This window comes from Galeopterus variegatus, unplaced genomic scaffold, assembly GCF_000696425.1.
Source record: "Galeopterus variegatus unplaced genomic scaffold, G_variegatus-3.0.2 Scaffold5321, whole genome shotgun sequence".
Lineage (NCBI taxonomy): Eukaryota > Metazoa > Chordata > Mammalia > Dermoptera > Cynocephalidae > Galeopterus > Galeopterus variegatus.
In genome coordinates, this window is record NW_007731432.1 from 115,693 (window position 1) to 131,872 (window position 16,180).

At 34.9% G+C, this 16,180-nt stretch overlaps 1 protein-coding gene across 1 annotated transcript in view; it reads right to left on the minus strand.

The window, feature by feature from the left end:
* The window catches only part of LOC103604665 (putative Polycomb group protein ASXL3), a gene marked incomplete at its 3' end in the record, with an annotated part of 135,463 nt that overhangs the window by 112,494 nt on the left and 6,789 nt on the right, over window positions 1-16,180 (minus strand). The window contains exons 2-3 of the mRNA XM_008589237.1: window positions 5,819-6,027; window positions 5,566-5,568 (exon numbers count right to left, since the gene is read on the minus strand). The remainder of the gene's footprint in view (window positions 1-5,565; window positions 5,569-5,818; window positions 6,028-16,180) is intronic.

Below are 16,180 nucleotides of genomic sequence, written 5' to 3' on the forward strand. Positions count from 1 at the left end.
GACACTGAAGAGATGTGTGAGCAACAGGGAAAGAGTTAAGGATTGCCTCAGAGACAAGGGGTGAATGGGGATATAGTTAATCAAGATGGGCAATACGAAACGGTGAGTTTGGAAACAATATGTGCATGTAGTTCCGGACTTACTGTTTAAAGGTATGCATCCAAAATTCAGATATATACATGCATCACAGAGTTAATGTTGGGGGTGGAGGTCAACACTGGGGAACATCAGTATATAGATGGTATTTAGAAGGGTGACAACTGACAGGCACAGTTAAAATAAAGGAGAGAAAAATAACTGACGAGCTTATTATATTCCAAAAATCAGAAAATGACATTAGAAAATATTCCTGAAATCAAAGAAAGGGAAAATAATCCTATAAGCATTTCATAATAATATTATACGGTATACTCTAATATCAGGATATGATTATTGTAGAAGCCAGAATAAATCTCTGTATTCATAGGTAGAAATAACCTATGAGTAGGAAGTTATCTAGAGGATCTTGCCAGCAGGATCCCTTCCTTTAAACTTAGTTTTTCTTTTAAAAAGTAATATAAAAATATTACTAAACACCTGACAATTGAAGAAAAGATGAGAAAAATCACTCAAAATCCCAACTCCTTAAATCAACCCTTAGAATTCTGTACATTTTCTTCTAGCCTATTTTTCTGGTTTTTTTGTTATAATTAACTTGAACGTTGAATAACAGTATTTCATTTCTTATTATATCCTTTTCATACTACCACAAAACCATCATAAATATCATATCAGGGCCGACCCCGCGGCTCACTTGGGAGAGTGCGGTGCTGGGAGCGCAGCGGCACTCCTGCCGCGGGTTCAGATCCTATATAGGGATGGCGGGTGCACTCACTGGCTGAGCGCGGTGTGGGCAACACCAAGCCAAGGGTTGCAATACCCTTACCGGTCACATAAAAAAAAAAATATATATATATATATATATATCATATCAAATGGTTAAAAATACTACATCAACTTGTTTCAAGTCAGTGGTCTTCAACCTGGCTGTATATTAGAATTTTTAGGGAAATTTTTTAAAATAAAAATTTCAGGTCCAACCCTACAGCTATTAAAATAAAAACCCCTGATGGGGCCCAGGCATCAGTATTTTCTTTAATCTTTTTTAAAATGATTCTAATGAGCATGCACTGAGAACCACTGATATCACCAGTGAACACTTAAACTATGTTCTTTGCTTATAACTAAAATAGCATTGACGTGAATATCTTAGTGCATATAAGGGTACTTCAACAATTTCATGGAAAAATACAATTGAAAGATAATATGAGTCTTCCCATGAACTTTTTGAAGTACCCTTGTATAATCTTTTTCTTATAACCAAGAATACTTCTTTCAGGTAGGTTTACAGAAGTGGCAATATTAATTTACAAATATGTCATTTAATGACCCTTTGCAAACGATGCCAACTGACTTTTCAATGAGGTGTTTTGGTTTATACTCTCACCAGTAGCATATAATCAGGAAGCCTTATTTCGAGTCAAGGTAAAGTGCATGGACTGATTAATTTCTTATGTAAACTAAAAAACAATCCCCAAGAGTTGCTTTCACTTGCATTTTTATGATTGTTAGTAAGACTGAATGCTTATCCACATATTTGTTTATTCCTTAGTTTTATGCACTGGAGCTCCTCTGTTCGTGTCCTTTGACCATGATGCTCTAAGGCCATTAATTTTTCCTTGTTGTTTAAAAAATTTCTTTATATATTAACTCTAGCATATTAACTAAAAATATTTTCTGCATCAGTTGATTGTCACTTAACATTTTGTTTTTCATGAGCAGGCATATGAAATATTGCATATCCAATTACGTCTATCTTTTCCTTTGTGTTTTATTTTATAGATTCTGTGAAATGCTATTTCCCCGTCAAAGGTGGATTTAAACGTTAGACTTAAATTTGTTCCTAATTTGTTTCTAATGGTATGACTTGTCATACATAAATTTTTGATCATGTCTGTATCTTCCACAACATGAAACACAACTAGCACATTCCATGTTCAATAAAAATTTATCACTTATAATGGCTTTCTACAGTTCAGAAACAAAGGAGTGGAGTTCCCTTCTCCATTACTTCATTTCTGATTCATCCTCCTACCTCTTCTCTGTAAAAGACTCTGATACTACTCATCTGAAATCCCTTGATCAGCAGAATGTCAAAAGAATTCAGTGCAGAATTTGCTGGCTATGGAAAAAATTTTACCTCTAAATGTTTGATAAAGGTAATGTCTAAAAATAACTAAACTGACCACTACTGTTAAGATCAGCATTTACACCACAACACAAATGCCAATTTAATTTAGCTTTTCTCTCTCCTCTCTCCTCCTCCTCTTTCTTTGTCCACTTAAATTCTCAAGGTACTTTTTCACTGGTGGTCTTCTACTTTGATGAGAAGTGTTACCACATAAAGATATTTAATAAACATAGCTTCCTAAGGGGGAAAAAAAGCATAGCTTTCTACATAAAATATAACAAGTTTTTGAAATTCAAACATCATAGTTATTTAGGATGGTGTGAAGTATATCAGTAAAATTCAGATAGAATTAAAAAGTAAAAACAAACTTCACTTTACAAAAGCCCTAATTTCAAGGTAAAATCTCTCATGGAAACAATGTATATTGAAAAGGCAGTGCAAATACAAAGACCAATGAATTTTAGCATTCTTCCTTTCTCCAAACTTACTATGTGACACTTGAAATACACCTTAAGGATCCAGCAATAGGCCTAAAAGAAATTTAATGCACCTATTTCTTGTTTTAATTCCACCCGCAGGGAAACGTGATTCATGAGAGACGTAAGTTGGGAGCAGGGGTTGCAGAAATCCTTATGTTTGCTACCAAGCCAATATTAATACTCTTCCATACAGAGGAAAAAAGAAACAGTAAAATAAAGGTCAGGATGAATAAAATCAGTGCAAATGTTTAAAGAGAATAAATAATGTTTCAGGCTAATAGGTTTTGAAAACTATAAAATTATACACACATATTAATAAATTGCAAAAGTGATGCTATAATAGCTTATATATGTATTACCTCTGTTTTACAGAAATAAACCTCTTCCTTAGGAAAAAATGCGCATTTTGATGACCCATGAGGAAAAGTGTATCTTTAGACAAAAACAAGATTTCCTGTACATTATTTGACAGCAGTATAAATGTTCCAACCAGGTACACAGAAACTCTCCAGAGAAAAACGCCAATAAAGAAAAGGAAGAACAATATGTAAATGTCACTGGGTGGAAAGAAAGAGAACTGGTGAGCCAGGTAATAGTTCAAGAAAAATTACTTTGAACCTAGGGCCCCATTTAATCAACTAACTAAATGGAAACTGATTAAACAGTTGTGAAAATTATAGAGAACTAGGTTTATGTAACAATAGAAGAAATGTACTTCTGCCTACCTTCATTTTTCAGTCTTTCTAAAAACACAACTTGGGACATCACAGCTTCTGGCCATTTGGCAAACATCTTATTTAAGTAAGCACAACTCCAATCCATTCATTTTACTTGAATTAATATCCCCAAGGTTTTATACTGCTACTTAGAGCTTGCAGGAAATAGTTCCTTGATGCACCTGCCACCTAATTCCATGAGATCAATATTTCACTTAAGCTAAGTCAGGAAATGTTAAGGTGCTGAATTCAGTTATGAATGTTACTTCATGAGCTGCTAGTAGATAAAATATAGCATTGACATTGAAAATCATTATGATTAAAGAGCTTTACCTCCTTTTTTGGGGGGGGGGTTGTTTTCTAAAGCACTAGTAACATAGTAATAACATATCATGTTAGGATAATAGTAGCAGCTTTAATATATGATATAGCACCTTTCTATTGCCAAATGTCATTTATAAGCACAGAAACAAAATTTTCTCTGGCTATTTCTGAAATAAATCTATTGTGATGGTGGCAGACAGCTATATATAAATATAAAAAGGAAAACAACTAATACGAATGTATACTTCATCCAAAGATGGAAATAACTATTTACTTAAATCCAGACAAGTCCTCATTAAGCAGAAATTCATGTTTTCTACCACATACACATGTTATATGTGAAAACAGTGGTAAGCTGAGATTCCACAAAGAAAAGTTTTGTAGACACATTTTTAAAAAAAGCTTTTATAAACAGTAAACACCTGGTATTTGTCTTTAAATGCTGTCTTTCCTGGGATAATTACTAATTACCTGATTGACTTAAATGCACTGATTCTAACAGTAGTTTCCTAGGATCCAATGTGGGAGTAAGTATCATTACATAATTTTCAGCACAGAGAATGGACAAATATCAGAACAAAGATATAAACCTGTTCAGCCCTTACATGACAAAAATTTGATGATACTAAAATTGTGCTTTTTGTCACTTGGCTTGTCAAACTTAGTTTTAAGAAAACTCTGGAAGTTTTCAAAATAAACATTATGATAGTACATTCCTATGACTCTTATTTCTTCCCTAGTATGCTCATGCCTCCTGCAAGGCATTTTTTCTCCTTTTCTTTTTTTTTTTTTCCTCTGGGGACCCCCACTTCAAGTCTAACGTTTGCCTGTGGCCCACTGTGATGGAAAGACTGAGCTTTGGAAACAGCCAAACACAGGATCCAATACCAGACCTACCACTTATAATTGTGTAAAGTTAGGCAAGATACCTAAACTTCTCTCAGCATCAATTTCCTCATCTATAAAATGGAGAAACAGCATCCACTTCTCAGTGTTACTATGAGGATTAAATAAGCTAAAAAATAGACACTTCTTGGCCCAGTGCCTGACACTGATCAGTTACAGCATAAATGTTAGTTTTCTGCCCTTTTGCCAAAATGACATTCAACAGATAGTTCTAATGATATATACAGACACATACAGCTGTTTCTTCTTTTCAGTTCTTTACCTGTGTTCTACTCTTAGGCCTAATAAACTTCCTCCATGTTCAAAACTCAGCAAATTTTTCATTATTCTAAAGGAAAATAATTGAAATCACATTATAGAAATAAATAACAACCAAGAAAAGGCATCGAATTTCTAACAAACATGTTCAAAATTGAAGAAACTCTAGCATGCTCCTTATAAAAACTTAAAATGCTTGAGGAGTTTAAGGAGAAGAGGCTGTATTTATGCTGCAAAATTCCTTAAAAGTACAACCCAATTTGATTCTTAGTAAAACACAGTCAGAATAATGAAGTGCTTTCAGTAAAGATAAAACAAAACATTCACTGGGAATGTTCAGCCTCAGGAATACTTGTTAATACAGTCAGGCTATTTTGCTTAAATGAGCCCCAAGTGAAAGAACGAAAAAGTAGACTAAAAACCTCAGCAAGAAAGATCATGGAAAGGCAGTCAATGTTCATGGGGAAGAAGGCTCTGGATATATACCAGAAAGGAAAATAAAACATTTCTATCTAAAATTGCAATAGGATTTTCATGTTTAAATAAACATGTGGTCAAAATATGGCCACAGTTTACACAAAGTGTAATTCAGACAGAGATATCAGAAAGCACAGCAGAGCCTCCCGAATATTCACTTTCCAACAAAGCACACTTTCTCAGTGTCCATTCTAGTCTGCACTGTCACACTGACAAAACAGAAATAACGTACGGTGAGCGGCGTCCATCTGGAAATCACTCTCATAACTTCTACCCAGTCATTCAAATCTCACTACCACCTGGCCTTCAGGTGTCCAGTTGTCCTCTCATGCCCACTAAACATGAACAGGGGAATGAGTGACTGCTACTGGCTTCCACACGGGAAGACCCTTAATGTCCATTTTCACCCGTCACTAGCTGGTACCTACCCGGAAGGAATGAACGGAACCACTCCAATGCAATCCCAGCCACTCCTGCTAGTTCAAGCATTCGGTTCAGCATCACCTCATGACCAACACGAAAGCAGCTGAGGCTCTAATATAATCATCATGGAAAGTTGTCCCAAATCCTTCATTCGAGGAAGATCCTTCATACACACCAACGCTGTCTCCAAGCCATGCCGGGGTCTGAAACCAGACTGGAAAATATTATATATGTGTATATATAGTAAAACTCCCACAAACCACTCTTCTACTTTTGTCATATTTATTTACAGCTGCTTAACCGATCCTACATATATTGCCTTCTCAAGGTGAAAATATGAACATTCAGGGAAAGATCCTTCCCATTAGTAGGAGGTAAACTTAAAGCATCTGAAGACCTGGTGCTGCCTGGTAAGGTAGTTGAGGTGGTCCCAAATGGAACATACTTTGTCCTGAAGGGAAGAGAGAAAACACAATATTGGTTTCCACAGCTAATTTTCTAAACTTGGTGAATAGAATCAAACTATTCTGATATATTTTTTTAAAAGCCTTAGCTTCTTCAGGAAATGGAATAACGATATGGAATAACAATGCCAGGTTAACTCTTGAAGCTCTAGTTGGTATTATCAAATGTGCCCTGCCTCCTCCTGAATCCCAGTGTGTGGACACCACTTTCATAACTCTGACCACCATCACCATGACTGCATTATCAGACTCTCTACTGATCAAAGAGCTCTAGACTGACTGCACTTGTGTATCATGGAGACATGGCCATGGACCTTAGAATGAATGATTTCTGTCAGAAAAAAAATTTAAAATGATGAATAGAGCCCCAAGAGCTATTATACATTAAAATGCAAAATGAATTCAAACGGGCCATGGACCTTAGAATGAATGATTTCTGTCAGAAAAAAATTTTAAAATGATGAATAGAGCCCCAAGAGCTATTATACATTAAAATGCAAAATGAATTCAAACCAACTAAAAAAATTTCAATTTTCCTTCTCACTACTTAATGCTTTTTAGAAACAAGATGATAGACATTACATAGAGTATTCAAAGTGTAACCAAAGAATTCACTATTTTTATTTTCTTGAGTCCTTTATTATAAGATTGAAAACTATAACCTTTTTTGCTTGCCTGTTTTACCCAAACAAATACTGACAACTAAAACTTTCAACCCCACCATAAAATTTTACCAATTTCCTCTATTTCCAGAATGTGTCTAAAATAAAATGAAATGGGTTAAATCACTGTAGCATTATTTTCTATGTTCTTACCCTAAATTACTTTTGCAATAAGAAAACAGCTATCATCATAGCTATAAAACAGCTCATCATTTATAATTCCATTTAAAGTTAACAGAATTCTGTCTTCTCACATTCGCTTCACTTGCTCTACTGGCCAGCCCCATTCCATCTTTCTTAGTTACATTCAGTCTATACTAAAGTAAAAGAGCTTGGAAATGTCTTTCTGGCGTACTGCCTCCCCTGCCCACATGGTACATACTTTGGTTCTCAAGTCCATTCTGTTGATGTCAGATATACAGAAACCTTTTAGACCGATTTGGACCTGAAATTTATATCAAACATAATACTCCTTATGTTTTTCTGGACACTCTCTACTAACTTCACTACCTCTCATAAAAAAAAAAATAAATGGCATGTCTCTCACTAAGAATAATGCAAAGAATGAATGACTCACTTAGGCAAAAACTCAGAAAATATTTTGAAAAGAATAGTTCACTTGCTGCTCAGTTCAAACTTCCAGTGCACTTGGTGCTCAGCAATACATGTGCTCTTCCCCTCTAAAATTTTAAGTTCTTATGTTTGACATTTTGACACTTAGTGGCATAACCTGAGGTTTTGACATTAGTACAGTAAGTAAAAGAATCTGCTCACACCAACCCTTCCTGACTAAAGATGTCTATAAATACAGTTGACCCTTGAACAACATGGGAGTTAGGGGTGCCACCTCCCACCCACCTCCTGCCATGCAGTAGAAATGCACGTATAACGTTTGACTGCCCAAGCCGCACTTCATGCTCTGAGTCCTGCACATACAGGGGGTTAGGGAGAGGACACCATTACTTAAGTTGCAGTTACATAACTACTAACAGCCAATAGGCTACTTAACTGTTTAGTTAGGTATGTCATGTATTCATATATTCAGTGACATACCTAGCCAAGAATTTTCCAACATACTTACTGAAAAAAATCCACATGTAAGTGGACCTACACAGTTCAAACTCGTGTTGTTCAGGGTTTGCTGTAATATACATCTGGTCAAATACACATATGCTGTGATGCCCATTGTGATCCAGGATATGCAAACATGAGTAAGGCCTGTCACTAGCTATCTTGGAATTAATTCATAGTTTAGTTGGGAGAAAGACATGTAACAAAATAACTATGATAATGATACACTAAAAGCGCCCCATGGAACACAAATGGAGGAACCAAGTTTCTGCATGAGTACTGTGGGGAAATTTTCCAGATCTTGGAATTAATTCATAGTTTAGTTGGGAGAAAGACATGTAACAAAATAACTATGATAATGATACACTAAAAGCACCCCATGGAACACAAATGGAGGAACCAAGTTTCTGCATGAGTACTGTGGGGAAATTTTCCAGGGGAAGTGACAATCTTAAAGAATAAATAAGTATTAAGATTGCACTGATGGTGATGGTAATAACCAACAGAGGCTAAGGCATTAGTTATATGCAATTTATAAGTATCTTGGAAATCAGATCACTATGCTCACAACTATATATATTCTATGTGATATTTAGTTTAATAGGCAGCAAAACTCAGCATAATGGAAAACTCCAAGCAATATTAAACCGTGAGAATCTCAATGACAGAAGCACACAAATAATGGCATAGATTTCCTGAAGAATTAATTATTTCCTACAAACATAAATGTAGATCTCCTAAGATACAGCAAAGTGGCTTTGTTCACCAAAGTCTATTTTCCAAAATTTCATTTTGTGTATTCAAAGCTTCATAATAGAATTTCAAACAAAATTTGGATGACAGTACAAATACATAGGACTCTAAGACACACCTTTTCCCCAAAAAACATGCCAATTCAATCATTAACAGGAGTTATGTCAGGAGATTACTTAACACATGTAAGTTTAGAGGATGGGAAAGCAGAGAAAAATCCTACATCAGTATCATATATTCAAAAGGCTGACTCTGAAGTGGCCTAAGCATGAGTGCTAGCTAGAGAAATACACTCTCTGAGTTCAAAGTAAGGTCTCCCTCCACAAAAAAAATCTCATTTAATGAAGAATAGTTTACCTATTGGTATATTATACATCAGGAAAATCCTCTATCCTAGAGTCCCAACATTAGTCATTGGCATATGTCATATTTAAAATAACTCAGGCTGCACTTCATCAAGTCACAGTAGCTTTAAATCTTGTCATGGAATCTAAATTAAAAACACTAACTAGAATCCCTTTTCTAAGTTCTGATGAAATTTTAGATGGATAATAAGTGTTTGGGAACCAGTGTGCCAAAATACTACTGTAACATACAAACTGGACTTCATTCAATTTTGATTAACTTCTCCAAATTTCTAACAAAGCAGCAAACAGTGAAATCTCATAAATCAAATACCTTACAATTGACAGCATATTTTCTAAGTTTTTAAAAATTACTTTATAACAGCCATATGATGCAAATAAAGAGTTACAATTTCTTCCTATTTTACTGGAAAGACATAAAACGACTGAGTGACTTATCCAGGATAACACATTATGTTAAAAGCAGAAATAAAGCTAAGCATGTGAATTTCCGTTCACTCAATCAGAAAATATCATGAGTCTATTATATGAAGGGCACCATGGGGAAGAGAAGGATCAATGAGACATGAACTCTATCATTAAGGAAATTAAAGTCCTATTACAACAAGAGAAAATTTGAGAATTTATTAGATATTTCAAGAAAGGAACACACATATTATGTTATAATGGGATGGCAAGGATAAAATGATGACTTGAAGCCAAAGGAGTTAAAGAATTCTTCACGGAGGAGGTGGTATATGACATTTGAATCAGGCCTCGAGTGTGAGGGTGGAAGGCAAGAAACTGCAAAGGACATTACGGAATAGCAGAGTCAGAGAGACTTGAAAACATATGGAATGTTTGCATAAAGAATATAGGTTTTCTCAATGTAAAATATGATAATACATATTTAACATAAATCAAGCCTAAGCATGAGATTTAAGGAAAAAATAGATATGGCAAAGACTGTCAGTTGTTCCTCAATAAGGACCCTTCCCTGTAGTAAAGACCCTCCTTAACTTTTCATCAGGGAACAGACAACTGTGTGTCTGGCCAATGGGACATGAGGAGAATTGATGCACTAAACTTCCAGAACATGTCTTCAAAGGTACTATGTGTGTCCCTTCTTCCAGCTTCAAGCCTTCTCAGGCCATTGGGATGAGAACAAAATCCAAGAGACGGCAAAATCAACAAGACAGAAGGACCTGACTCCCTGGATATCCTGGTACAGCAAAGCTATCTCATGAATCCTGGGACTCCCTTTATGAGAAATAAACTTCTATTTCATTAAGTCACTTATTTTGGGACTCCATGACACCTATACAAATTCATACACTAGTTTATAGGGCTGCAAATAGCTATCAAAAATAATTTCTTGGGTCTCAATTCTCAAAACCTAAGATAAACAATCTGAAAATATTTAAATTAATTGCAAAGGGTTCAATGGAATCGAAAACATATAGCTGTAAATGGCTTTCAAATCTATTCTATTTATCTATCCATCTATCTATCTATCTATTTATTTATTTATTAATTTATGGCAGCTGGCTGGTGTGGGGATCTGAAACCTTGACCTTGGTTTTATAACAAATCTATTTTTAACTTTTAATCTATGTAAAATCCTACACGATGAAAAGGACAGAGATCAATGTTATCATTTTATAAGAGAAAATAGGACAACATACAATGAAGTACAGAAAGTATTTGATAACCCTAAATTATATTGGATTTAACCTCAATTCATCAGTAAAATACTCATTACACATATTCCATACTGCACAGATATACCAAAGATCCACTCATAAAGAGAAGTCAAAAAAGTTATTAATGCCAGAAAGAAGAATCTGTAAATGAAAACTTGACTTTTGCTGTAGGTTCACATTAGTTGACAATGCTTTCATTTGCCCATCAATTATACTGTGATTACATTTAAATACTTAATTGCTATTCATTTTATTTTCTATAGAGAACAGAGGAAACTTCAATAAATAAACATAAAAATATTATCAAAATGTGAATGAAGAAAGAGAGTGGGCTGCAAGACCACTGGGAAAACCCGAAAAGAAGAGAAGGGTGGGTGCTGGAGGACCCCTGTGATTCAAGCTATCTACAGGCAAATCTATCAGCCCTCACCTCACATAGTTTATCCTCCTATTATATACATTCCAAAGAATAACTGGAATAAGAATATTCAAGAAAATTATCTGTTGCTATGAAGTTCTCATTGGCTGAGCTCAGTGACTCTCCACATTAGCCCCCAGCAAGAATGTATGGCAGCCACAGCCCCTTTCTTCACATAGTCCTCCTTTGGGCAAGGTCTTGATGGCAACAAGGTGCCAATAACCAGAATCAGGAATTTTATATCACTATTTGAAGTATAAATTATAATACAATCTCTCTTGCACCCCTAACTTTTGCCAACAGTTCTACAAATATGCATTACTGGAGGCAAATAAAATCAGGTAATAGAGGCTGACTGGATCAGTGAGAACCTATCACTTCAGCAAAAACAACTGAAAGACACATCCCTTCCAACAGTACCTTAGAAGACAACACATTTTTTTTATATGGTCTGGCCTTCATTTACTGCTAAGTTTTTGTGTATTCTCAAATTCCAAAATGAACAGTTTCTTCTAAGTTTAAAAATGAGTCAAACGTTTACTAGTTCTATGATTGTGGACAACTCACTTACCTTTCCTAAGATTTATTTATATAACTGTTGTATAAACTTTTGTAAAGCAAAAGTTTAAGACTATATAATCTGCAAAGTCCTTACTGGAAAGAAAACTTTGCAATTTTGAGTTAAGGTTCATTCACATTTTAGTTTTGCATCCAAATGTAATAGGGGCTGCTCTGAATAATCTGTTTTTAAAAGGAAGCTTACTCTCGGATCAATTTTCAAAAGCACAGTTTAAAGTTGGGATAATAACGACAACAGTAAATGGCCCCGTGTGGAAACTAGTCCTGACCTTCTCGTTACCAAAGGACATAATTTCTCAGCTATTAAAAATTATTTAGCCCTCTATACTCTTATCACAGAGGCACACTTTTAACAAAGGCTAGAAATTGCTTGGGAAACTAGATGGTTGGAAGTTGGGTAAGGGAAAGACTGGACTTAAAATTTTAGATAATTAGGGGCCGGCCCAGTGGCGCACTCCGCTTGGGAAGCGCGGCGGCGCTCCCGCCCGAGGGTTCGGATCCCACATACAGACCGGTTCCCGCTCACTGGCTGAGCGAGGCGCGGGAGCGACACCGAGGGTTGCAATCCCGTTGCCGGTCCCCGGTCCGGTACGGGGGCAACACTGAGGGTTGCGATCCGTTGCCAGACACGGAAAAAGACAAAAAAAAAAAAATTTTAGATAATTATCTGCTCCATGTTACTCAAAATGCTTCAGGGATTAGTTTATAATTCCTTAGCACTTTCTTATGAAAAAAGGAGAGGAGACTACCACTGTACTTACTATAAAGTTTTGAAAATTAGAAGTTATAATTGGGTGACTTTTTTGGTACTACAATAAAGGAATGGTGTCTAAAAATAATAAATAAGTTCTGATCTTAAAAATCAAGTTATAATTTCCAATATTAAGGTTGAAATTTAAAAAGTGATCAACTTGTACAGCCACAAAAAAAAAAATAAATAAATAAAAATAAGTGAGTAGTAAAAACTGTTTTTGGTAATTCCTAATAGTTCCTGTGTTCCTGATTCAGCACTCTCCTTTTTGGGGTTGGGTTGGGGGTAAGGGGATTCCAAAGTGAGCCATGATAATCCTAACACATGAAGAATTTAAGATTTGAGCCATTCTTTAGACTACATCACTAGCAATAACCTGCTCCAGTAAATTTTAATGAAAGACATTTTTCTATTTCTAGCAACCAGGAGGTCACCTTTAATGAACACAAATTAAGCAACAAATTGAATAATAATCATTATACAAACTTTTGCATTTAATGCAGACATGCTAGAAAACTAAGTCATGAATTCAGGCTAGCCACAGTGGCCTACAGGAGAACATGCTCTGATTGGCAATATTGCTTATATCTTTCATAAAAATAAAAAGTAAAAATAGAAAGGTAAATAGTGGTGTTTTTATACCTTCCAGTGGGCATACAACAAATGGAGGATGGATGGACAGGTGGTCATGATACAGATTACAAATGACAGTAAATTATCTCTGATTATTCTCTGCTTAAAAAAAATTTCCTAAAGGATGCAGTGACACTGCTTCTGAAACTACACTCATTCATTTGGGCCTCTTTTTCTTTCTCTAGACACATCACTTAAAAGAAAAACAATATTAACAACTCAGCCTCCCTATACCTCACCTAAACATGCTCTAGACAATTCCATCAACATTCATTCAATTGTTTCCACAAGTACAGAAACTGCCACTTTCTAAAATTGCCTTTTGCATCAGCTACATTTTGTCAGCAATTATGTTTTGACTGATCACAGACAGCAAATTCAAGAAATAAGAATTTCAATTTATAAGTCCAAAATCAACAATAAAATAGTGATAGTCCTATGAAGTCCTTAGTTTTTCCATTACCCACGGTATGTTTCCTGCCTTCACAGAATTACCTTCTAAAAAATTAAGAAGTTACATTTAAAATATGGCTTGCTGTTGTCCATAAGCCCAAACCTTTACTCCAAAGCATTCTCCCCACGTTGGAGGAACATAACAGTTAAAAAGTTTGTCTGAGGTTTTGCATCCTCCAAATCTAAGTAGGTTATGGAAATGTTTTCTTCACTCTTCAATCTTATTTACAACTAAAACAGGCTATAAGCTGAAAGAGTTTCAACACACCTATCTACAAGCCAGACTTAAAATTGGTAATACATATATGGCATCAACAATCAGCCAGAAAAGCTACTAAAGGGGATGAGAGAGTATTTACTTAAAAGAATCTTATAGTCAGTACTCTTTTAAAAACAAAAATTTCATTAGACTCAGGATACAAGTGTTTAAAAAGGTTAAGAGTGACTGGCTCTAAGTCAGACATCAAGTTTCATGTTTATCACTTGCTAGCTGATGAACTTTTCCAAGTTACTTAATCTCATCTGCCTCTGTTTCTTTATCTGCAAAATAGGAAATATTATAATATCTACCCACCTCAAAGCTTTCTTAAAACATAAGATAAAGGATCAATAAATGTTAGGTACTTCTTATCATCACACCCCTACTCATTAATTTGCTTAACAAACTAAATGAAATGGTATCTCAGCACTATGCCAAAAAAAATAATGGATACAAAGATGTGAGTTCCTTACTTTAATGAGCTTATATTTGTGATGGAAATAAAACACTTATTAACATGTTGGAATATGGTATATTTATAAACAACTTAAGAAATAATTTAGAAATTCCCAAGTTTAAAAATGAGAAACAAACAAAAAACAACATTATACACTAGGTTTAAGACATGATCCACAGAGGTTAAAAGACCTATTTAAATAACAGAGAATGGTCTGGAACCATACTATTAAATTCTCAAAAACAGACACCACATTTTATTGATCTACTAACCCCATCAACTTCTAGTTTGAAGAACATAGAATGTGCTTAATAAATGCTAATAGAATAAATACATGCCATTAAACTTCCACAAATACCCCAGGATTTTACAGAGTAAACATTGAGTAGGCACTTAGTAGGTATTTAATTAACTTCATGTAATGATGCCTACATCTACACAACCTTATTTAATTTCTCTGATATCCTCTAATTTCTCTGATATCCCTCTTATTTGGCTTCTAAGCACCCTGCGCATATACACCTGAATACTGAGAACCTACCCTAACAGACCAAAGAGAGATAGAAGAAGTATACAAATCCTGCACCACACCTACCACAGGCCTTAGGTCATTAAAAAAATAAAATGCATATACACCTGAATACTGAGAACCTACCCTAACAGACCAAAGAGAGATGGAAGAAGTATACAAATCCTGCACCACACCTACCACAGGCCTTAGGTCATTAAAAAAATAAAAAGTCTTTTAGTTTTCCTAGAAGAACTAAGATTTATTCTTATGAATCATGCACTATAGACGCTAGAAAACCTGGTTCAACAAAATATAATTTTTATTCCTTCTGAAATCAACTGTAAAAAGAAGTCCTCATATGACATATGCTGATATGTGAGCATAGCAACTGTTTTGCATTTGAATTATGTTGTCAAGTTCAAAACAATGAAGCAAAACTAAAATTATTTAGGAATGTGGCAATTAAGAGTACAAGCAATGAAATAACAGATGAAGAGAAAAGCACCACTTAGAAAAAAATTAAATAAAATTGCCCCAGTTAAATGCCTATTCCTCACCACAGACTTTCACCTGCATGGGATACTTAGAAAGACTCACAATGCAATTTTATATCCATTTCTGTTTCTATTTCTGCACTGAAATATTTATAGAGTGCTCAGTGTTTCTGGAGTAAATTATACCTAAATCTCGATAAAGCTCAAATCACTTAAATTACCCTTTTTGCTCAATTATTTGGAAGAATGGAGAAAGAAAGCTTGAGAGAATAAAAAAATGTATTAAGAAATGGCTGTTTCATAGCTATTAGTGCATAGCTTAGTGGGTACTGATGCCTAGAGGGTAATGCAGTCACCATATCTATTTTTACCAAAGGCTTCAGATAAAATCCAAATCAACTTATGTTATGTAAATATACACATATTTAAACATGAAACTTCTTAAGCCAAGTATTTTATATGTTAGGAATAACATATGAAAACACGTATTAGCAGTTTGCAAAAACAGAAGCTTAGTACTTTGTTAAATATATCCTTATTAATAGCTTTCAAAATGAATGAGATACTCATAATTCTAGAAATAATCTTACGATATGCCAGGAATTCTGGAAATGTTCCAAATTCTGAATCACTATTATGGACTAAATATTTGCGTCTCCCCCCCACCACCAAATTCTTAAGTTGAAGTCTTAACACTCAGTGTGGCTATATTTGAAGACAGGACCTCTAAGGAAGTGACTAAGGTTAAATGGTCACAAGGGAGGGACGCTGATCCCATTTGATTAGTGTACTTATAAGAAGAGACCAGAGAAACT